We start from the raw sequence: 20,604 nt of genomic DNA, 5'->3' as shown, positions 1-20,604 counted from the left end.
AATTACCAACAGGCAGAAGGGTCCATCACTTATCTTTATATAAAAAGTAACTACTGAAATTGCCAGCAGGGAGTAGGGGCCATCATTAATCTTTATAAGAAAAGTAACTACTGAAATTACGAACAGGGAGTGGAGTCCATCACGAATCTTTATATAAAATGTAACGACTGAATGACCAACAAGTAGAAGAGTCCATACAATCATTATATGAAAAGTAACAACTCAATTTACCAAGTGGTAGGAGGGTCTATCACTAATCCTTATATAAAAAGTAAGTACTGAAATTTACAACAGGGAGGAGGGTCGATCATTAATCTTTATATAAAACGTATCAACTCAATTTTCCAACAGGTAGGAGGGTCCATCATATTTTTTATATAAAGAGTAACTGAAATTACCAAAAGGCAGGAGGGCCCATCACTAATCTTTATTTAAAAAGTGAAAACTCACATTTCCAACGGGGAGCAGGGTCCATCACCAATCTTTATATAAAAAGTATCTGCTGAAATTAACAACAGGGTGGTGGGTCCAGCCCTAATATTTCTATAGAATGTAACCACTGAAATTACCAACAGGTAGGAGGGTCCAACACCAATCTTTATATAAAACGTTACTACTGAAAATGCGAAAAGTTCGGAGCATCCATCACTGATCTTTATATAAAAATTAACTACTGAAATTAACAACAGATAGGAGGGTCCATCACTAATCTTTATATAAAAAGTAACTAATCAAATTGCCAATAGGTAGAAGAGTCCATCACTAATCTGTACATAAAAAATAACTACTGAAATCACCAAAGGGAGGAGGGTCCATCACTAATCTTTATATAAGAAGAAACTACTGAATTTACAAACAAGGAAGAGGGTCCATCACTAATCTTTATTTTAAAAAACATCTACTGAAATTACCACATTGCAGGTGGGTCCATCACAAATTTTCATATAAAAAGTAACTATTGAAATTATCAAAAGGGAGGAAGGTCCATCACTAATTTACATAAAGTGTAACTGCACAATTTAATCTTGTTATTATATTAGTGCCAGCGAATAACTTCAACTATAGTTTGATGAAACTACTAACTGAGATCAATCGCGTTTACATTTCCACAGTGTGGAAAGGATAATACAGTGACTGATAGTTTGATTGGTTGCTCTTGCCTGTATGCACACACAGAAGGAGGCACACGCACACGTGGAGAATTATGATTTTAAAATTGCCGTCAAATCTACAACTTATATATTTGTGGTGTTTGCTGAGATTGTAAGACCCCTAAGAATAATCCAAAAATAAATGTGCAGCATCTGTTTAAAGTTACACAATTCATAAATTATACATTAGTGTTCAATTAGTAAAATTCCTGACCTCCTACAGTGCTCATTAGTCAGGTGCTGATACCATGAGAGATAAGGTAAATATATTCAAAAGGAAGTACCAACCAAAACGCATCTCCCTGAACACACGGACAATGTCACTACCCATCGAGAGCAGAGAAATCACACCCAGCTCCATATTGTGTTTGTCGATAATTATCAGGTTCAAAAAATAAAAGAATTTAATATAAAAACTCAACAAATCAAAAGAATTAAAAAAACAAATCTATGAATAAAATAATACAATAGCGCCAGACTGAGTAAAACTGAGTGAAGGATCATTTAATTCATCACCTCGATCCATATCACCCTTCAGAATATTCACTACCTCAGGAATAAGTCTGGTGCTGGCCTGCACTGCAAGTAAATCTTACCAACTGGTGCTCCCAGTGCAGAATTTCGGACATCCAGAACTGGGTTGTGGAAATCAGCGGGACTCATTGAGTTTCACTGGGCAGCTGTCTGTGCCGCACCTGATGTGGAGAGTTGATCGGAACAGTCGAGAAGTGCCCGATCCAAGAGCTAACAGCTGTTGTACTGATGGGGAAGGAGGGACTTGATATCACATTTAACAAGCCAACGTTCCTCCCTCTCATTTTAATATTTCAGTCTAACCTTCCTTTAATATACTTATTACAGAGCATCACAATCTTGGAACGCCTGTCACCACCATGGCTGAAGGTCCAAACAGGGGAGAAGATCCAACATCATCAAGAAGAATGAGAATAGACACCGGTAGGTTCAGAACAATCTTTCAAATATCAATTGTGTCCGGATAAAGGGTCCAGATCATGAAAAATATCCTGTTGTTCAAACAGGAAGAAGAAACCGAGCATATAGTGTGTAGATAAAAGAATGTGAGTGACCATCTACCGGACCCTGCGGTCACAGTTGGAGGGATCTCAGTATTGGAACTGTCCAATAGACAACTGATGTTATGGACTGTAAGGCGGATAGAAACAGTCACTCAGATTGGTCTTCCAGAGTAACAGTGTGAAACCAGGGAGCAGTGGGAGGCAGCCCGAGTGGGAGATAGGTGAGAGGAGGTGGGGTGCAGGAATAGGAGAGCGAGAGTGGTGCGAGATTCTATAGTCAGGGGAATAGACAGACTCTTCTGCAGACCTGAGCAGGTCCAAGTGATACGTTGCCGCCCTGGTGCCAGGGGGAAGAACTTCCTGGAACAGGTGGGACCATCTCTGGAAAGGAACGGAGAGCGGAAAATAGTCATGGTCGGAATCAATAACACGGTTCGAATTACGTTTATAAAGGGAATATTCAAATTTGAGCTCTGGACTGAAAAGCATGGCCACAGGTTGGTGATCTCCGAATTGTTGTGCACTGGGCCCTTACTGAGGACAACATGACGCTGGTGAATGTGTGGCTGGAGGGCTGGAGCAGGAGTGAAGGGTTCATGTTCTTGGGACACGAGGGAGAGTTCAGGAAGAAGGGAAGGGACGGTTACGATCTCAAGCAACCAACAAAAACGGTTTGACAGACTGGGTGTATGGAGCAGTGGGAGGGTTTCACCTGATAAGACTGGAGCGTGTGAAATATCCGGAACTGAGACTAGAGAGTGGAAATAATAAAACTGTTGGAGCAGGAACAGAAGATTTATGAATTTTTGAAAAGAGATTACCAAGAAAAAAGGAAGGAGTTTTTTGAAGTAGTGACAGAAGATGTAACTTGATATCTAAAAATTAAAAAAAACGAGAACGTGTCAACATTCCAGTGAATTGGAGTTCAGATTGTGTGTTATGTCTGTGAATCTAAAAATCATTCCAAACACGTTTGGAAAGTTAGACTCTTGAGGGATGTGATATGGTATCGATCAGACAGGGCTGGATTGGATGAACTTTTGGCGAGATACAAAATATTGCCTACAGTTTCTAAAAATGATGGCAGATATGAAAATGATGGTTTCAAAGAATCAACGTATCACAGTATCAAACTATCGACAGTAAAAGTATTCCATACAAAGATGTCGATACAGCATCTTCAGCGAGAGTGAGGAGGGTGTGGAGCCATATTTCGAGACAACTGTCGAGAAGGATTTGGCTCTGAATGTAATAGCCGAGGTGGATTAGTCACTGAGCTCAGAGATAACGTACCCGAGGCTGTTAAAGGAATTCATAGAACAGAAAGGAGGGACTCTGACCATATTTTTTCAAAACTCACAATTTTTGAACACGCAATTGTTAATGAAAATATCCAGGTGGACTGAAAGAGACCATGTAATGTCTGTGTTAAAACAGGGAGAATGTGGCAATCAGATAACCAGAGACTTATTAGACAACGTGAGAGGGGAGAGATACAAAAGGGTCCAGAGGGTCCAGAGGGGCAATTTTTTCACTCAAAGGGTGGTGAGTGTCTGGAACGAGCTGCCAGAGGCAGTAGTAGAGGCGGGTACAATTTTGTCTTTTAAAAAGCATTTGGACAGTTACATGGGTAAGATGGGTATAGAGGGATATGGGCCAAGTGCAGGCAATTGGGACAAGCTTAGTGGTATAAACTGGGCGACATGGACATGTTGGGCCGAAGGGCCTGTTTCCATGTTGTAACTTCTATGATTCTATGATTCTATGATTCTATAACGTCATTTGTGGGCAAACTTCTCGAATCTGTAATTTCACGTCGAATCATTTATGATTCAGTGAAGGCTGGAACGGATTATCTGCAGACATTTGACATTGTAGTTGACAAATTTGATACAGCCTTATTGAGACGTGACTACATAGATAAATGGATTGTAACACATGCGGTATATATGAATTTTCAGAAGGTATTTGATAACGTGGCTCACAGGAGGCGGCACCCGTTTGGTGTAAGAGGAAATTTAACCGCCCGGATGGAAGGTCGATAATATGTTTAGTTTTCTCCATTGTTGTTCACAGACCGAACACTGCGATCACTGAGGTCTTGACAAAGTCTGCCGGTTAACAACTGTTCCAGTTGACGAAATTCTATCGGGACAGACGAGAACAGGCAGTTGAAGAAGGGGTGGACGGAGTCAGCTCGTTGTCAACACACGAGTGACATTTCAGTGGACAAGAACATCGGGTAAGTGGGAGGGGAACGTGATGAGTTTGCATTATTTAAACATTACAGAACCAACAGGATATCAGAGCTGGTTGTCGTGGTCCATATTGGTACCAACGATATAGGTAAAAAAGGGATGAGGTCTGGAAGGTGAATTTAAGGAGTTAGCCGATAAATTAAAAAGCAGGACTTCAAAGTTAGTGATCTCAGGATTAGTACCGTTGCCACGTGCTATTGAGTATAGGAACAGGAGAATAGACAGGGTGAATGCGTGGCTGCAGGGATGGTGTAGGAGGGAGGGATTCCGATTCCTGCGACATTGGGACCGGTTCTTGGGAAGGTGGGACCTGTACAAGCGTGACGGGTTACACCCGAGCAGGACCGGGACCAATGTCCTCGCGGGGGGTTTTGCGAGTGCTGTTGGGGAAGGTTTAAACTAGAGTGGCAGGGGGATGGAAATCTGAGCGCGGAGTCAGAAGGGAATAAAATTGAGAGCAGCAAGAGAGGGGAAGACCCAGGGGAAATCTACAATACAAATAGGACAAACAGTTGTTCAAGAACAAGTGAGAGGGAAAAGCGTAGAGCAGCGGAAAGGAAGTGTACGACAGATTAATTAACAACGAGAAAGCGTATGGCGATTAACACAGCATCAAAGCTGTGGCAGGGGGTTGGGAACCTGAGCAGGGAGACAGAGGAAAGCTTGTCAGGAAGTGGCACAATGTATGGAGTAAAAGGTAAAGTGTTAAAAAAGGAAAAAGCAGGAACTACGTGTCAGAAAACATATTTGAAAGTTCTTTATCTGAAAGCACGTAGCATTCGTAACAAAATGGACGAGTTAACGGCACAAATAACTACGTATGGGTATGATCTTGTGGCTATTACAGAAACATGGCTGCACGGTGACAACGACTGGGAATTAAATATGCCAGGGTATTTAACAATCCGGAAGGACAGGCAGGAAGGAAGGGGATGTGGGGTGGCTATGATAATAAAGGAAGGAATCACTGTAATACAGAGAAATGATATTGGAACAAAGGATCAGGATAATGAAACAGTTTGGGTGGAGATGAGGAATAATAAGGGGAAAAGAACACTAGAGGGCGTAGTATATAGGCCTCCAAATGGTAGCAACTCTGCTGGAAGAAGTATTAATCTGGAAATAGTCGGGGCATGTAACAAGGGAACAGCTATAAGTATGGGGTATTTTAACTATCATATTAACTGGACAAATCAAATTGGGCAGGGCAGCCTTGAGGAAGAGTTTATTGAGTGTATTAGGGATGGATTTCTTGAGCAGTCTGTAACTGAACCTACAAGGGGACAAGCAACCTTGGACCAATCCTGTGTAATGAACCAGGATTAATTAATAATGTCCTAGTGAAGGATCCCCTTGGAATGAGTGACCATAACATGGTTACATTCCATATCCAAGTAGAGAGTGAGAAGATTGGTTCTCAAACAAGCGGACTGAGCTTGAATAAAGGAGACTATGATGGTATGAGAGCGGAATTGATTAAAGTGGACAGGGAAAATAGATTAAAGTGTAAGGCGGTACATGAGCAATGGTGTTCATTCAAGGAGTTACTTTACAACTTTCAAAAAAATATATATTCCACTGAGGAAAAAAGGGTGTAAAAAAAATGATAGCCATCCGTGGCGAAGTAAAGAAATTAAGGGTAGTATCCGACTAAAAGCAAGGACATATAAGGTAGCCAAACTTAGTGGGAGGATAGAAGATTGGGAAGTCTTCAAAAGACAGCAAAAAGTTACTAAAGGTTTGATTAAGAAAGGGAAGATAGATTATGAAAATAATTTAGCTAAAAAATATAAAAACCGATAGCAAGAGACTCTATTGTTATATCAAGAGAAAAAGGGTGGCTAAGGCAAACGGGGGTCCCTTAGAGGATGAGACCGGGAAATTAATGGTGGGAAACATGGAGATGGCAAAAATGCTGAACAAATATTTTGTTTCAGTCTTTACGGTAGAGGACACTAAGAATATCACAACACTGGACAAACCGGCGGCTCGAGGCGGGGAGGAGCGAAATACGATTAAAGTCACCAAGGAATTGGTACTCAGTAAATTAATGGGACTCAACGCGGATAAATCCCCTGGACCTGATGGCTTACATCGGAGGGTCTTGAGGGAAGTGGCAGTAAGGATTGTGGATGCTTTGGTAATAATTTTCTAAAATACACTGGACTCGGAAAAGGTCCCGGAAGATTGGAAAACTGCTAATGTAACACCTTTATTTAAAAAGGGTAGTAGGCAGAAGGCTGGAAATTATAGACCAGTTCGCCAAACATCTGTGGTTGGTAAAATTTTGGAGACAGCAGCAGAACATTTGGATAAACATAATTTAAAAGGACAAAGTCAGCATGGCTTTACGAAGGGGAATTCATGTCTGACAAATTTGCTTCAGTTCTATGAGGTCATAACGTACAGGGTGGATGAAGGGGAACCAATGGACATAATGTATTTAGAATTCCAGAAGGCATTCGACAAGGTGCCAAATAAAAGATGATTGCTCAAGATAAAGAATCACTGGATTGGGGGTAATATTCTGGAATGGGTGGTGATTGGTTATCTAACAGGAAGCAGAGAGTTCGGATAAATGGTTCATTCTCGGACTGGCAACCAGTAGCCAGTGGTGTTCCGCAGGGGTCGGTGCTGGGTCCCCAATTCTTTACAATCTATATTAACGATTTGGAGGCTGGGACCGAGTGTAACGTATCAAAGTTTGCAGATGATACAAAGATGGGAGGGAAAGTGGAGAGTGAGGAGGACATAAAAAACCGACAGGGGGATATTTGGAGATTTGGCAGATGGAATACAATATTTGAAAATGTGGGGTTATACACTTTGGCAGGGAAAATCAGAGAACAAGTTATTATCTTAATGGCGAGAAACTGGAAAGTACTGCAGTACAAAGGGATCTGGGGGTCCTCGTGCAAGAAAATCAAAAAGTTCGTATGAAGGTGCAGCAGGTGATCAAGAAGGCCAACGGAATGTTGGCTTTTATTGCTAGGGGGATAGAATATAAAAACAGGGAAGTATTGCTGCAGTTATATAAGGTATTGGTGAGACTGCACCTTGAATACTGCATACAGTTTTGGTCTCCATACTTAAGAAAAGACATACTTGCTCTTGAGGCAGTACAAAGAAGGTTCAATCGGTTAATCGCGGGGATGAGGGGGTGGACATATGAGGAGAGGTTGAGTAGATTGGGACTCTACTCATTGGAGTTCAGAAGAATGAGAGGCGACCTTATTGAAACATATAAGATTGTGAAGGGGCTTGATCGGGTGGATGCTGGAAGGATGTTCCCAAGGATGGGGGAAACTAGAACTCGGGGGCATAATCTTCGAATAAGGGGCTGCTCTTTCAAAACTGAGATGAGGAGAAACTTCTTCACTCAGAGGGTAGTTGGTCTGTGGAATTTGCTGCCCCAGGAAGCTGTGGAAGCGACATCATTGAATAAATTTAAAACAGAAATCGACAGTTTCCAAGAAGTGAAGAAATTAGCGGTTCCGGGAAGCGGGCAGGAAATTGGACATAAATTTAGATTTGAGGTTTGGATCAGATCAGCCATGATCTTATTGAATGGCGGAGCAGGCTCGAGTGGCCGATTGGCCTGCTCCTGCTCCTATTTCTTATGTTCTTATGTTCTTATGTAACTTAGAATCATAGAAGGTAAGAGAAAAGAAACAGGCCAAACGGTAAAGAAATTGATCAAACTGCAATTATAGTGAATTTGAAACAATGAAATGCAGTGGGGAAAATACCCAGCGGATCGGTCAGTATCCACACAAAGGACAGGGTAATGGTTCGGATACAACTCTTGAGTGGACCGAAAACAAAGTAAAACAGTTTTAGTGGAACTGGGAAAAGGGCAGATCGGAGGCGACAAACAGGAGTTCGAGGGAATTTCATGAGTTGACTGAACTGGAATGTCCTTCAGGAAATTAAGGAACTGAGAGGTGACAAAAATTCCCTGCGGAGTAAATGAGAGACATTTCAAGAACAAAAATGTTAAAATGGTGAAAATGTCAAAGATCCGAACAGGGAAACTAACCAAACAAACTGTGGAGAGCGCGAAACCGAGGCAGTGGAGTGTTTTGTTCTCCCCCATTCATCACCGGGGGTTAATACTACCTTCAGCGGACTCACAATCCGGGCAGTAGAACTTGCGGTGGAGCGTCAGTCCCCGGGAGAGCACTTTAGGAAATTGCATGCCATCAGCCCATAAAATGCTGTCAATTACTTTTAATGGAATCCAGGTAAATAGAAGTGAAAATGTGGCAGGGTTGGAATGGACGGGCGATCTGACACCACCTGCTGAAGGTGGAAATCTCGGCAATCGAGTCACAGAGTCATGGTAAAGAGGAGCAGGAGTCGGCCATTCGGCCCTTCGAGCCTACTCCGCCATTCAATAGGATCATGGCTGGTCCTCGATCTCAATACCATATCCCCGCTTGCACAAGTTTTTACAGTCTGCTTTTTTGTTCCATGCAAGTAATCTATTTTTCCCTCTTAATCAATGTGTCTGTGCGCAATATAGCGCTGATATTACTGACTGTATCTTTGCGCAGTATAACGCTGATATTACTGACTGTATCTGTGTTGCTTGTAGAGCTGATATTACTGAAAGTGCCTGTGCTCAATATAGCGCTGATATTACTGACAGTGCTTGTACTGAATTTGGAGCTGATATTGCTGACAGTATCTATGCTGATACTATACAGCTTAATGATGACAGTATTTGTGAGAATTATAGGGTTCTCACACTGACGGTGTCTGTTTTGATTCCACAGCTGGTATTACTGACAGTATCTGTGCTTAATATAGGGCTGATATTACTGACTCTACCTCTGCTCAATTTCGCCCTGTTATTACTGACAGGACCCCTGCTCAATATAGGGCTCATGATTCTGGCACTATCTGTGATGATGAAAGAGCTGGTGTAATAAAAATATTCATTCAATTACATAGAATGTTGCAGCTCAGGAACAGCCCATTTTGCCCAACAGGTCTTTGCCTGGATTTATGCTCCACACGAGCGTTCTCCCACACTACTTCATCGTACCCTATCAACTTATATTTCTATTGCTCGCCCCCTCACGTATTTAAATGTCTTCCCTTGAAATGCATCTGCACTTTTCGCCTCAACCATTCCATGTGGTAACGAGTTGCACATTCTCACCACTCTCTGAGTAAGCTGTATCTCCTGAATACTATCTTGGATTCATCAGTAATATTTGAAATTCATGGCCTCTAGTTTTGGACTGCCCTCATGGGGAAACATCTTCTCTAGGTCTACCCGAAGGAACCCCTTCCGAATATAAGAAAAAATCGATCAGGTAATCGATCAGTCTTCTCCTTAATAGAGAAAATAGACACAGCCTGTTCAGTCTCTAATGATATTGTTACAGAAATAATGCATTAAACAAGTAACGACAGGAATGAAAGGAAAGCAATGCCGGACAGGAACAATCCAGGCCATAATCTTCTCCCTTAGGACCGGATTAATGCAGGCAATCTCGGCACAATAAGAACATAAGAACATAAGAAATAGGAGCAGGAGTAGACCAATCGGCCCCTCGAGCCTGCTCCGCCATTCAATAAGATCATGGCTGATCTGATCCTAACCTCAAATCTAAATTATGTCCAATTTCCTGCCCGCTCCCCGTAACCCCTAATTCCCTTTACTTCCAGGAAACTGTCTCCAAATATAGAGCACAGTTTAATTCTGACTGGACACAGGTTGGAACAGTGGGTCTGTTTACTAAACTATATTTAACAAAGTTTATCTTCGATTCTCTCGCATCGATTATCTGATCTTAACTACCCTGGAATTCTGCGAAGTTCACCACACGGACTGCAGCGCTTCAAGAAGGCGGCTCACCACCACCTTCTCAAGGGCAATTCGGGATGGGCAATAAATGCCGGCCCTGCCAGCGATGCCCACATCCCATGAACGAATAAGAAAAATAAAGAACAGATGGAGCTCAGCCTTAAATAAAACCAACCAGTCACAGCCCATTTGGTTCGGGTACAGTGCAGACACATCCGTCCGAGGAGAAAGTGAAGCCACCCAAAGCGAGACTTCCATGGATGACTAAAGGGATAGAACTTAAAATTAAACAGGAAACGGAGGCTCATGGCGAATATAAGGTTCATAATACAGTTGAGAACCAGGCTGAATACAGATGAAGAGATGAGATCGAAACAAAAGATAATAAGAGGAGCAAAAAGACAGATTCAATAGTAACTTTCAAAGGGGAATTGAATAAAAAACTTGAAGGGAAAAATTTACAGGGCAATGGGGAAAGAGCAGGGGAAAGGGACTAATTGGATAGCACTTTCAAAAAGCCAGCACAGGCATCAAGGGCCGAATGGACTCTTCCTGTGCTGTAATTACTGTGATACTACGATACACCCATTTAAAGGCAACGTTCAAACCATCCAGTGATGAAGCCATTGTGCAGAATTTATGGTTAACCTTCACATTCACCAAATGCCGGAATTCATAATCCATCACATAAACGAACATAGGAACAGGAGTAGGCCATTCAGCCCCTCGATTCTGTTCTCCCATTTAATTAGATCATGGCTGCTCTGTACCTGAAATCTATTTACCTGCCCTTTATCCATTTCGCTTGATAACCTTACCTAAAAAAAACTGCCGCTTTCAGTCTTCAAAATTTCAGTTGACCCAGAATCCATAACCTATTGGAGGATGGAATTCCACATTTTCAGTAAACTTTGTGCGAAAAAGTGCGTCACTATTTCACTCCTGAACGGCCGAGCGCTAATTTTAATATTGTGCCTCTTTGTTCTGGTCTCCTCCATCAGAGGAAATGCCTTCTCTGTATCTAATGAGTGTGAGGTATTATATTTTGGTTCGTAAAAAAAGGGTCACATGCTGCTTGGATAATAAGTGTCTAAATAGTGTTGAGGAGCAGAGGGTTCTGGTGGTACAGATATAGAAATCACTAGCTGTAGCGATGCAGGTTAATAAGGCCACAAAAAAGCAAATCAAGCACTGAGTTTTTTCTAGACTTGTTCAGCAGAGAAGTTAAGTTAAGTTTGTACAGAACCTCGATTAGGCCACACTTGGATTATTGTGAACAGTTCTGGCCTCCATATTATAAAAAAGGATATTGAGGCACTGGAGAAGGTGCAAAACATAATTACTTGGATGATACCAGAACTGAGAACGTATACCTGTCAGGAAAGATTGAGCAACATGGGGCTCTTTTCCATTGCAAAAGGAAGATGGAGTGGTGGCCTGTGAGAGGTCTTTAAGATGATGTAAGGGTTTGAGAGTATAGACGTAGTGAACATGTTTCCACTTGCGGGAGAAACCAGAACTCTGGACCATAAATATAAGATAGTCACAAATAAATCCAATATGGAATTCAGCAGGAATGTTGTTAACCAGAGAGTGGTTGGAATGTGGAACTCACTACCACAAGGAGTAGTTGAGGCGACTGGCATTTAATGGAAGTTAAATATAGTCATTGTGGCGAAAGGAATAGAGGGGTATGCTGATAGGGGGAGATGAAGGGAGGAGGTTGTGGAGCATGGACCTTTTCTGCCGAACGACCTGTTTCTGTGCTGTTCGTTCTTTAAAATTCTATATAATTGCTTGTGGAATCATTTATCATTTTAGAAATTTCATTTAATGCACTCTGACTACATGTGTCTCCGGCCCGAATGAATCTTCAATCCTTGTCAACAAACATGGGCGGGGGGGGGGGATTAGAGAGAAATGGGGACATATCGCAATCTGTCCCTGGGATTGATCACGACAATACGCCCCTCGGAATTATCACCACGATCTGTCATCAAAATCTTTCTCTCTTCGGAAACTTCCAACCCGGGGAGGGGCTATTTATTACTGTCTGTGAAGCCCCTCAAAATGAGGGCAATCCAATCTTTATACCAGGAATGGTCCATTCCGGATTTAGCAATGTAACTGGTGTATCTGCTGAATTTTTACTGTGATCAATTTAACTGTTAAAAATCAGTACTCATTCCCACATTGAATGAGGTGATTGATGCTCAACGATAGTTTAATTCGGCGGTTAAATGGTTAATGTCCTCTCTTGCAGAAACAGCCTCTCCTCAGCTCACTGACGAAACACTGGCTCTTGGCCCCAGGGTTGAAGCGCAAACATTAGAAAATCGATGGGTCTTCAGTAAACAATGTGCCTGATGCAAATATAACAATTTATTTCTAACAAAGTATCTGTTTTACTGAACTTCCCTGGAACAAGAAGAGAAAAAGTAAAATTTACAACTGACTTTGTTCACAATTGACTTGGCAGCGAATTGTCAACCCGGTTCGATTTGATTCAACCAGAAAGGCCGCTCCCTGTTCTGAAACAAATGAGGAATGTTTGTGTTGAAATCCATCCTGTTGTCTGGAAGCAGCTTTCACGGAGGGAGAAAATCTGAATCTCACATAACAAGGATCAGATCAAATTCCGAAGTTGTGAACTGCTGAAATGAAGCAAAGAACGTGTGCTCGATTGATTACAATGAAATAACAAGGATATAATTTGCAAAATCTACACGGACATTGCGGGACGGAAATTCCTTGCGGTATCAAGGTAAGGTTAATACAGTGTCAATTTGTTTTTTAATTAACTTTATCTGCCCGTTCCTCTTTTCTAAAGCCGATTTCCCGCGGTCAGATATGTTCCCTGGCATCGGGAGCTCTCTATTCCTCGCGGATGGAACAATTCACTAATTGTTCGCTCAGACACTGAATGGAGGCCCGCTATTTCACACAGCGAATTTCAGGGCTTATCCCTTCATGGACCCCACCAATCTCCCCACAGACACATTTTAAACCGGTGACAGGACAGAAAGCCTGAACACGAACTCTGGAGATTTACACCATCCTCGTCGAGCGGTGCCTCCACCCCATGTTAGAATTTGATATTCAGTAAAGAGGGGTGGGAAACTGTCCGTTCTCACTCTGTATGCATTTATTTTTAACTGTGACACTGGCTCTTTTTACTCACTGAGTTGTTTTGTGCCCGGTACAAATTATTGAACTGATCAAAGACTGATCGAACACACAGTTAAGCTCAGGAAAGGGTTAACACATTCGCAATGGCCGATTATTGCTCTCTGCCGGGCAACTGGAAAATCAGCCCATGGTTTCCCGAGGCCGGACTGAACGTGATCCAATGACAGGATGGGAGCAAAGTAGGAGCGAACAATTATTCCTGATTAATTATAATTAATTCGTTCAATGCGAATTAGATGGGCGAATGGAGCAGGACTTCTGTTTTCTCTAAAATATATTATTGAGGATGTTATTTGTTAAACTGGCTCAATTGAAGAAAGAAAGGCCGCTCCCTTCAGACAGAAACAAAGTTCAGGAATGTTTTAAAGGTAAACCTGTTCAGGGCTGAAACCATCTTTCACACAGATCGTTGCTTGCTGATTGTTAATCTTGGTAATTTGAAATTATTCTTTTAATATCAACAGTTAGGAGGGTCCGATCACAAAACTTTAAATTTAAAAAAAAACTAAATTTACCAGCAGTCTGTAGCCCCTTCACGAATCTTTATATAAAAAGTAACTACTGAAATTAACAACAGATAGGAGAGTCCATCAATAATCCATACTTAAAAAGTAACAACTCAATTTACCAGCAGGTAGGAGGGTCCATCACTAATCTTTATATAAAAAGTAACCAGTTACATTACCAACAGTGAGGATGGTCCATCACTAATCGGTATATAAAAAGTAATTACTTAAATTACCAACACTAATTTTTATATAAAAAAGTAACTGCTGCATTTCCCAACAGGTAGAGGGTCCATCATTGATTTTTTTTCCATCGAAAGTAAACACAGAAATTACCAACAGTTAGGAAGGTCCATCACTCATCTTTATATAAAAGGTAACCACTGAAATTACCAATATGGAAGAGAGTCCAACAATAAACTTTATATAAAAAGTAACCACTAAGATTACCAACAGGTAGGAGTGTCCATCAATATTTTTATACAAAAGTTACAACTGGAATTACCAATGGGAAGGAGGGTCCATTCCTAAACATTATATAAAAAGTAACGAATGAAATTACCAACATGGAGGAGGGTACGACAATAAACTTTGTTTAAAAAGTAACCACTAAGATTACCAACAGGTAGGAGTGTCCAACACTATTTTTTTTTAAAAAGTAACAACTGGAATTACAAATAGGAAGGAGGGTCCATCACTAATCGTTATATAAAAAGTTACTACTGAAGTTACCAACAGGTAGGAGCATCCATCACTTATCTTTGTACAAAAAAATAACGACTGAAAATGCCAACAGGTCGGAGTGTCCATCACTAATTTATATATAAAAGTAACAACTGGAACTACCAATAGGAAGGAGGGTCCATTACTAATCTTTATTAAAAAAATGTAACCACTAATGTTACCAACAGGTAGGAGTCTCCATCACTAATTTTTATATATAAGTAACAACGGGAATTACCAATAGGAAGGAGGGTCCATCATTAATCTTTATGTAAAAAAGTTACCACTGAAAATGCCAGCAGGTCGGAGCATCGATCACTGATCTTTATAAAAATAGTAACTAATAAAATTACCAACAGGAAGGAGGGTCCGTCACAATTTTTTATATAAAAAGTAACTACTTATATTACCAACAGGTCGAAGAGTCCATACTGATCTTTATATAAAAAGTAACAACTCAATTTACCAACTGCTTTGAGGGCCCATTGCTATAATTTAAATAAAAAGTAACTACTGAAATTAACAACATGGAGGAGGGCCCATCATTAATTTTCATATGGAAATTAACCACTAAAATTATCAAAAGGGAGGAGGGTCCAACACTAACTTTTATTTCAAAGGTTGCTAGTGAGATTACCAACAAGTAGGAGGGTCCATCACTAATCTTTATATATAAAGTAGCAAGTCAAATTAACAACAGGTAGTAGGATCCATCACTATTCTTCATACAAAAAGTAACTCCTGAAATTATTAACAAATGGTGGGGTCCATCACTAATCTTTATACAAATTTAACCACTGAAATTAACAACATGTAGGAGGTCCAACACTAATCTTTATACAAATGGTTACTACTGAAATTACCAAAAGGTAGGAGCATCAATTACTTATCTTTATATAAAAAGTAAGAAGGAAAATTACCAACAGGGAGGGGGGTCCATCACTAATCTTTATATCAAAAGTAACTGCTCAATTGCCAACACGGAGCAGGGTCCATCACTAATCTTTACATAAAATGTAACTACTGACCTTACCAAAGAGGAGGAAGGCCCATCACTAATCTTTATATAATAAGTAACAACTCAATTTAACAACCGGTAGGATGCTCAATCAGTATTTTTTTTCTAAAAAGTAACTACTGAAATTAACAACAGGTAGGGGGATCCATCACTAATCGTGATATAAAAAGTAACGACTGAAATTACCAACACGGAGGAGGGTCCATCACTCATCTTTATATAAAAAAAGTAACGACTGAAATTACCAACAGTTAGAAGAGTCCACACTAAATATATACATATAAAGTAACAATTAATTTAACAACAGGTAGGAGGGTCCATCACGAATCTTTAAATAAATAGTAAGTATTGAAATTACCAACAGGCAGAAGGGTCCATCACTAAACTTTATACAAAAAGTAACTTCCGTAATTACCACCAGGTATTGGGTGCATCACTTATCTTTAATTAAAAAGTAACTACACAAACTACCAACAAGGAGGAGGATCCATCACTTATCTTTATATGAAAAGTAACAACACAAACTACCAACAGGTAGGAGGGTCCAGCACTAATCTCCACATACAAAGCATCGACTGAAATTACCAACAGGTAGGGGCGTCCATCATTAATCTTTATATAGAAAGTAACTGTTGAAATCACCAAATGTTAGGAAGGTCCATCACTAATTTGACAAAAAGAGTAACTGCACAATTTAAAATTGTTATTCCACTAGTTTCAGCGAATAACTTGAACTATAGTTTGAAGAAATTACTTACTGAGATTAATCGCTTTTACATTTCCACAGTGTGGAAAGGATAGTACAGTGACTGATAGTTTGATTAGTTGCTCTTGCCTGTGTGCACACACAGAGTGAGACACGCGCAAAAGTGGAGAACTATGATTGTAAAATAGCCGTCGAATCTACAACTTATATAATTGTGGTGCTTTCTGAGATTGTAATACCCCTAAAATAAATCCAAAAATAAATGTGCAGCACCTGTTTAAAGTTACACAATTCATAACATTATACATTGGTGTTAATATTCGAAGAACGGTTTAAAATTCCTCACCACCTACAGTGCTCATTAGTCAGGTGCTGATACCATGAGAGATATGGTAACTATATGCAAATGGTACCACCAACCAAAACACATCTCCATGAACATACGGACAATGTCACTACCCATCGAGAGTAAAGAAATCACACCCAGCTCCATTTGGGTTTTGCAGATAGATATCAGGTGCAAAAAAATCACAGAATTTAACATCAAAACTCAACAAATCAAAAAAATTAAAAAAACAAATCTGTGAGTAAAATAATACAATAGCGCCAGACTGGGTAAAACTGAATGAAGGATCATTTAATTCATCACCTCGCTCCATATCGCCCTCCAGAACATTCACTTCCTCAGGAATAAGTCTGGTGCTTGCCTGCAACGGAAGTAAATCTTCCCAATTGGTGCTCCCAGTGCAGAATCTCGGCCGTCTGGAACTGGGTTCTGGAAATCAGCGGGAGTCATTCGGTTTCACTGGGCAGCTGTCTGTGCCGCACCTGATTTGGAGAGTTGATCGTAACAGTCGGGAAATGCTCGATCCTAGAGCTAACAGCTGTTGTACTTATGGGGAAGGAGGGACTTGATATCACATTTAACAAGGCAACGTTCCTCCCTCTCATTTTAATATTTCAGTCTAACCCTCCTATTAATATACTTATTACAGAGCATCACAATCTTGGAACGCCTGTCACCACCATGGCTGAAGGTCCAAACAGGGGAGAAGAACCAACATCTTCAACAAGAATGAAAATAGACACCGGTAGGTTCAGAACAATCTTTAAAATATCAATTGTGTCCTGATAAACGGTCCAGATCATGAACAAATTCCTGTTGCTCAAACAGGAAGAAGAAACCGAGCATATAGAGTGCAGATAAAACAAAGTGAGTGACCATCTACCGGGCCAGTGCAGTCACAGTTGGAGGGATCTCAGTACTGGAACTGTCCAATAGACACCTGATGTTATGGACTGTAAGGCGGACAGAAACAATGACTCAGATTGGTCTTCCTGAGTAACAGTTTGAAACAAGGGAGCAGTGGGAGGCAGCCCGAGTGGGAGAGAGGTGAGAGGCAGGTGGGGCACAGGAATAGGAAAGCGAGAGTAGTGCGAGATTCTATAGTCAGGGGAATAGACAGACTCTTCTGCAGACCTGAGTAGGTCCAAATGGTAAGTGGCCGCCCGGGTGCCAGAGGGATGAACTTCCTGAAACAGGTGGGACCATCTTTGGAAAGGAAAGGAGAGCGGAAAATAGTCATGGTCGGAACCAATGACACGGTTGGAATTCCGTTTATAAAGGGAACATTAAAATTTGAGCTCCAGACTAAAAACCAAGGCCTCAGGGTGGTGATCTCCGAATTGTTTTGCACTGGGCCCTCACTGAGGACAATATGAGGCAGGTGAATGTGCGGCTGCAGGGCTGGAGCAGCGGGGAAGGGTTCATGCATATGGTGAGTTCAGGGAGAAAGGAAGGGACGGTTACGATCTGAACCAACCAGCAAAAACGATTTGACAGACTGGGTATATGGAGCAGTGGGAGGGTTTCACCTGATAAAACTGGAGCGTGTGAAATATCCGGATCAGAGACTAGAGAGTGGAAATAATAAAACTGTTGGAGCAGGAACAGAAGATTTATGAATTCTTGAAAAGTTATTCGCAAGACAAAAGGAAGGAGGCTTTTGAAGTAGTGACAGAAGATGTAACTTGATATCTAAAAATAAAAAAAACGAGAACGTGTCAACATTCCAATGAATTGGAGTTCAGATTGTGTGTTGTGTCAGTGAATCTAAAAATCATCCAAACACGTTTGGAAAGTCAGACTCATGAGCGATGTGATCCAGTATGTATAAGACAGGGCTGGATTGCATGAACTTTTTTGGGAGATGCAATATTTCCTTCAATTTCTAAAATTGATGGCAGATGTGAAAATGTTGGTTTCAAAGAATCAAAGTATCACAGTATCAAACTATCTACAGTAAACGTATTCCATACAAAGGTGTCGATACAGCATCTTCAGCGAGACTGAGGAGGATGTGGAGCCATATTTCGAGACAACTGTGGAGAAGGATTTGGCTCTGAATTTAATAGCCGAGGTGGATTATTCACTGAGCTCAGAGAAAACGCACCCGAGGCTGTTAAAGGAAGTCAGAGAGCAGATCGGAGGGACTCTGACCACCATTTTTCAAAACGCACAATTTTTAGAACACAATTGTTAATGAAAATATCCAGGTGGACTAAAAGAGTCCAAGTAATGTCTGTGTTAAAACAGGGAGAATGTTGCAGTCAGATAAATTGAGACCAATTAGACAACGTCATTTGTGGGCAAACTTCTCGAAACTGAAATTTCACATCGAATTATGTATGATTCAGTCAAGGCTGGAACGGATTAACTGTAGATATTTGACATTGTATTTGACCAATTTGATACAGCTTTATTGAGACGTGACTATATCGATCAATGGATTGTAAAACCTGCGGTATATATGGGTTTTCAGAAGGTATTTGATAACGTGGCTCACAGGAGGCGGCAACCGTTTGGTGTAAGAGGAAATGTAACCGCCCGGAAGGAAGGTCGATCATGTTTTTAGTTTTCTCCATTGTTGTTCACAGACCGAACACTGCGATCACTGAGGCCTTGACAAAGTGTGACGGTTACCAACTGTTTTAGTTGACGAAATTCTGTCGGGACAGACCAGAACAGGCAGTTGAAGAAGGGGTGGACGGAGTCAGCTCGTTGTCAACATACGAGAGGCATTTCAGTGGACAAGAACATCGGGTAAGTGGGAGGGGATCGGGATGAGTTTGGATTATTTAAACATCACAGAACTGACAGGATATCAGAACTTCGAATCATAGAAGGTAACAGAAGAGAATGGATCAAACTGCAATTATAGTGAATCTGAAGCAATGAAAGGCAGTGGTGAAAATACCCAGCGGATCGGTCAGTATCGGTACAAAGGACAGGGTAATGGTTCGGATACAACTCTTGAGTGGACCGAAAACAAAGTAAAACAGTTTTAGTGGAACTGGGAAAAGGGCAGATCGGAGGCGATAAACAGGCCTTAGAGGGAATTTCATGAGTTGACTGAACTGGAATCCAGTTCAGGAAATTAAGGAACTAGGAGGTGACATGAAAATGTCTGCGGAGTAAATGAGAGACATTTCAAGATCAAAAATGTTAAAATGCCTAAGACCCGAACAGGGAAAATAACCAAACAAACTGTGGAGAGCGCGAATCCGATGCCGTGCAGGGTTTTGTTCTCCCCCATTCATCACCGGGGGTTAATTCTCCCTTCAGCGGACTCACAATCCGGGCAGTAGAACTTGCGGTGGAGCGTCACTCCCCGGGAGAGCACTTTAGGAAATTGCATGCCATTAGCCTATAATATTTGGTCAATTACTTTTAATTGAATCGAGGTGAATGGAAGTGAAAATGTGTCAGGGTTGTAATGGAAGGTCGAACTAACACCACCTGCTGAAGGTGGAAATCGTGGCAATCGAGTCATAGAATCATAGTAAAGAGGAGCAGGAGTAGGCCATTCGGCCCTTCGAGCGTACTCCGCCATTCAATAGGATCATAGCTGGTCCTCTATCTCAATACCATATTCCCGCTTGTAGAAGTTTTCACAGTCCGCTTTTATGTTCCTTGCAAGTTCACTCTCATAATCTATTTTACCCTCTTAATCAATCTCTTTGCTCGTTTTTGCTCAATTCTAAACAGCTCCCAATCCTCAAGCTTACTACATTTTCTGGCAAATTTATGTGACTCCTCTTTGGATCTCATCCTATCCTTATTTTCGTTGTTAGCCATGGTTGGGCCCCTTCTCCTTTTGTGTTTTTTGCCAGAACGGAATGTATAACTGTTGCAATT

At 41.1% G+C, this 20,604-nt stretch overlaps 1 long non-coding RNA gene across 4 annotated transcripts in view; it reads left to right on the top strand.

Moving 5' to 3' along the window:
* The first annotated feature begins 4,265 nt into the window (after nt 1-4,265).
* LOC137313919 (uncharacterized) overlaps nt 4,266-20,604 on the top strand; it is a 118,653-nt gene continuing 102,314 nt past the window's right edge. For all 4 annotated transcript variants that reach the window (XR_010961126.1, XR_010961127.1, XR_010961128.1 and 1 more), the window contains exons 1-4: nt 4,266-4,430; nt 12,528-13,028; nt 17,402-17,497; nt 19,344-19,509. This is a non-coding gene — a long non-coding RNA (uncharacterized lncRNA). The remainder of the gene's footprint in view (nt 4,431-12,527; nt 13,029-17,401; nt 17,498-19,343; nt 19,510-20,604) is intronic.

The sequence above is a fragment of the Heptranchias perlo genome, unplaced genomic scaffold (genome assembly GCF_035084215.1).
Source record: "Heptranchias perlo isolate sHepPer1 unplaced genomic scaffold, sHepPer1.hap1 HAP1_SCAFFOLD_49, whole genome shotgun sequence".
NCBI lineage: Eukaryota > Metazoa > Chordata > Chondrichthyes > Hexanchiformes > Hexanchidae > Heptranchias > Heptranchias perlo.
This window is presented reverse-complemented; position numbering and strand designations above follow the sequence as displayed.